The sequence below is a fragment of the Anastrepha ludens genome, unplaced genomic scaffold (genome assembly GCF_028408465.1).
Source record: "Anastrepha ludens isolate Willacy unplaced genomic scaffold, idAnaLude1.1 ptg000022l, whole genome shotgun sequence".
NCBI lineage: Eukaryota > Metazoa > Arthropoda > Insecta > Diptera > Tephritidae > Anastrepha > Anastrepha ludens.
In genome coordinates this window covers 60,705-65,000 of record NW_026530033.1, presented here as the reverse complement: position 1 = coordinate 65,000, position 4,296 = coordinate 60,705, and the positions used below count along the sequence as shown (strand labels likewise).

General features: G+C 39.9%; 1 pseudogene; it reads left to right on the top strand.

Moving 5' to 3' along the window:
• Positions 1–258: 258 nt before the first annotated feature.
• LOC128870688 (large subunit ribosomal RNA) lies at positions 259–3,045 on the top strand (annotated as a pseudogene).
• The last annotated feature ends 1,251 nt before the right edge of the window (positions 3,046–4,296 follow it).

The window sequence follows — 4,296 nt, the reverse complement described above, 5'->3', positions numbered from 1 at the left end:
AATAAAAAAAATTTTGAATCTAAGTATTCTCTTTAAAAAATTTTCATATTATTTATAATATATAAAATATTAATTTATATATGTAATTAAAGGAGGAATGTCTAGCATAAAAATTAATTTTTTTTATTCTAGAATTGCCTCATTTTACATAATTATTATTTATAATATATATTTATATAAAAGGAAAAAAGAAAAATAGAGATGAAAAGATGATATAATTATTTATTAAATTGTGAGAAGATAAAAAATATTTTAAAACAACCTCAACTCATATGGGATTACCCCCTGAATTTAAGCATATTAATGAGGGGAGGAAAAGAAACTAACAAGGATTTTCTTAGTAGCGGCGAGCGAAAAGAAAATAGTTCAGCACTAAGTCACTTTGTCTATATGTCAAATGTGAGATGCAGTGTATGGAATATCTTAATATCTAGTATGAGAAATTAACGATTTAAGTCCTTCTTAAATGAGGCCATTTACCCATAGAGGGTGCCAGGCCCGTATAACGTTAATGATTACTAGAAAGATATTTCCAAAGAGTCGTGTTGCTTGATAGTGCAGCACTAAGTGGGTGGTAAACTCCATCTAAAACTAAATATAACCATGAGACCGATAGTAAACAAGTACCGTGAGGGAAAGTTGAAAAGAACTCTGAATAGAGAGTTAAATAGTACGTGAAACTGCTTAGAGGTTAAGCCCGATGAACCTGAATATCCATTATGAAAAATTCATCATTAAATAATTAAAAATAATGTGCATTTTTTTCATATAAGGACATTGTAATCTATTAACATAATAAAGTATTTATCAAAAGATCATTGGTGATATTAAGTTTATTTAAATTAATTTGCTTTTTAAGCATATTAACATAGAATAAATACTAATGATTTGATAAAGTGTTGATAGATTTTATTATATATAATGCTAAAATTCATTTTTTGAATTTTACAAAAAATTTAATATCTATGATATTAATATTTATTTGTATGCATTTATATGATTAACAATGCGAAAGATTCAGGATACCTTCGGGACCCGTCTTGAAACACGGACCAAGGAGTCTAACATATGTGCAAGTCATTGAGTTATATTAAACTTAATGGCATAATTAACTTAACTTAAAAATATAATGGGATTAATTTTTAGTCTATTTTCTTAAATAGTCAATTAATTCAATCCCGGGGCGTTCCATATAGTTATGTATAATGATAATTTATTATTATTTATACCTCTAACTGGAGCGTACCTTGAGCATATATGCTGTGACCCGAAAGATGGTGAACTATACTTGATCAGGTTGAAGTCAGGGGAAACCCTGATGGAAGACCGAAACAGTTCTGACGTGCAAATCGATTGTCAGAATTGAGTATAGGGGCGAAAGACCAATCGAACCATCTAGTAGCTGGTTCCCTCCGAAGTTTCCCTCAGGATAGCTGGTGCATTTAAAAATTATATAAAATAATCTTATCTGGTAAAGCGAATGATTAGAGGCCTTAGGGTCGAAACGATTTTAACCTATTCTCAAACTTTAAATGGGTAAGAACCTCACCTTTCTTGATATGAAGGTTGAGGTTATGATATAATGTGCCCAGTGGGCCACTTTTGGTAAGCAGAACTGGCGCTGTGGGATGAACCAAACGTAATGTTACGGTGCCTAAATTAACAACTCATGCAGATACCATGAAAGGCGTTGGTTGCTTAAAACAGCAGGACGGTGGACATGGAAGTCGTAATCCGCTAAGGAGTGTGTAACAACTCACCTGCCGAAGCAACTAGCCCTTAAAATGGATGGCGCTTAAGTTGTATACCTATACATTACCGCTAAAGTAGATGATTTATAAAACAATTTCGATTGATTTATAAATTTTGAAACTTTAGTGAGTAGGAGGGTACAATAGTGTGCTTAGAAGTGTTTGGCGTAAGCCTGCATGGAGCCGCTATTGGTACAGATCTTGGTGGTAGTAGCAAATAATCGAATGAGACCTTGGAGGACTGAAGTGGAGAAGGGTTTCGTGTGAACAGTGGTTGATCACGAGTTAGTCGGTCCTAAGTTCAAGGCGAAAGCCGAAAATTTTCAAGTTTTTAATAAAAAAAAATATTAATAAAATTTATATATATATATTAAAAAATAATTAAATACTTGAATTATTTTGAACGAAAGGGAATACGGTTCCAATTCCGTAACCTGTTGAGTATCCGTTTGTTATTAAAAATGGGCCTTGTGCTCATCCTGGCAACAGGAACGACCATAAAGAAGCCGTCGAGAGATATCGGAAGAGTTTTCTTTTCTGTTTTATAGTCGTACTACCATGGAAGTCTTTCGAAGAGAGATATGGTAGATGGACTAGAAGAGCATGACATTTACTGTTGTGTCGATATTTTCTCCTCGGACCTTGAAAATTTATGGTGGGGTCACGCAAACTTCTCAACAGGCCGTACCAATATCCGCAGCTGGTCTCCAAGGTGAAGAGTCTCTAGTCGATAGAATAATGTAGGTAAGGGAAGTCGGCAAATTAGATCCGTAACTTCGGGATAAGGATTGGCTCTGAAGATTGAGATAGTCGGGCTTGATTGGGAAGCAATACCATGGTTTATGTACTCGTTCTGGGTAAATAGAGAATTACGATTCTTGTTCCCCGGATAGTAGTTACGTAGCCAATTGTGGAACTTTCTTGCTAAAATTTTTAAGGAATTATATCATTCGATATATATTCTTTTTAAATTATAACGATTATCAATTAACAATCAATTCAGAACTGGCACGGACTTGGGGAATCCGACTGTCTAATTAAAACAAAGCATTGTGATGGCCCTAACGGGTGTTGACACAATGTGATTTCTGCCCAGTGCTCTGAATGTCAAAGTGAAGAAATTCAAGTAAGCGCGGGTAAACGGCGGGAGTAACTATGACTCTCTTAAGGTAGCCAAATGCCTCGTCATCTAATTAGTGACGCGCATGAATGGATTAACGAGATTCCTACTGTCCCTATCTACTCATTCTCATTGTGATTGTTGAGCAGTGAAGACGTGCCTTGTCGCGAGCGCATAAATTTTTTGTCAATTTCGTTTTGTGCTATATCCGCGAGTATTACCGCGAATCGAGTGACGCTATAGTGTAGCTGTACATGAGCTGCATAGTGATTCCGAGAATTGTGTAAAGTGAGTGCCGTTGTGTGTTTCACCGGAATTTTGGTGACGCTACGATTAGCGTGGCTGTACAGTAGCTGTACGCTGTTAAGGGCAACTGTGTTAGTGAGTGCCATTGTGCGAATACGGGAAGTGTGCCCGTTATTCGAGTGACGCCAATTGTGCGCGTGGCTGTACATAGCTGTGAACTATTAGTGGTTTTGTGAGTGCCGTTAATTTTCGGCGTGGATATAGTGAGTGCGTCGATAGTTTGGCGTGCTGTTATATTGCTATCTTCGGCAGTGATAAAAGGGGTGTTATTTTTGTGCGTGGGTACAGTGCTGCGCCAAGGTTGAATACCTTGTGCAGGTGCCGTGTTCACAGCGTGCTGCGTTTGGCCTACGGTCGAGCCCGGCGTTAGCTTCATATTGGTCGACCCGTCCCTGTGCGGGGAACGGTGTTCTGTCCGGCAGGGCATTGGTGGTGGCCTTTGCCAGACCCTTGGCTGGTGGTGTGGGCTACGTCCTCGCGGTTGCTTTGGCTTGCCGTTAGGTGTGGTTGCTGTGTGCGTGCCTGTGCGGGACTCATCCCTGTCTTGCAGTACCTTACTGTCGCCCAAGAGTGACCTGTTTTTGTTGTTGCTTGGGAGCGATATACGGCGGATTCGTCAAGCTAGTTGGTGGGGCATTGGGCGATGCCCAAATTAAGCGATATGCGGAAGAGGGCGAATACCCCTCTTCCCATCGGTTCTGTTGTACCGTCGTCGGCGATGGACGAGACAACGTCGGGGGAGGAGGAGGTTATTTTGCGGTCCCCTCCCCGTATTAGGAAGAAGACCGCTGGAGGTGCAGCAGTTCCGGTAGTAAAGGCGAGTGACGAGGGGAAGGTAGCCCCTAAGTTACCTGAAGGTAAGTCGGGGGTAAGCGGAAGCGAGGGCGCTTCCGAGGGGGAGAAAAAGGGGGGGGTGAAAAAGGTGCGTAAATCAGGGGATAAATTAGGTCCAGCCGGGAAGCGCATGGAGAAAATCCGCAGGAATTTCGGTGCTTCCCTGGAAAATTCGGGAATAAAAATTGGGGGCGAATTTATGGGGCGCTTCAAGTCCATTGTGACGGCCTTTAGTGGAGCCGTCATAGATATGGACGACGTCCCGAAAAGTGTGGCAAAAGACCT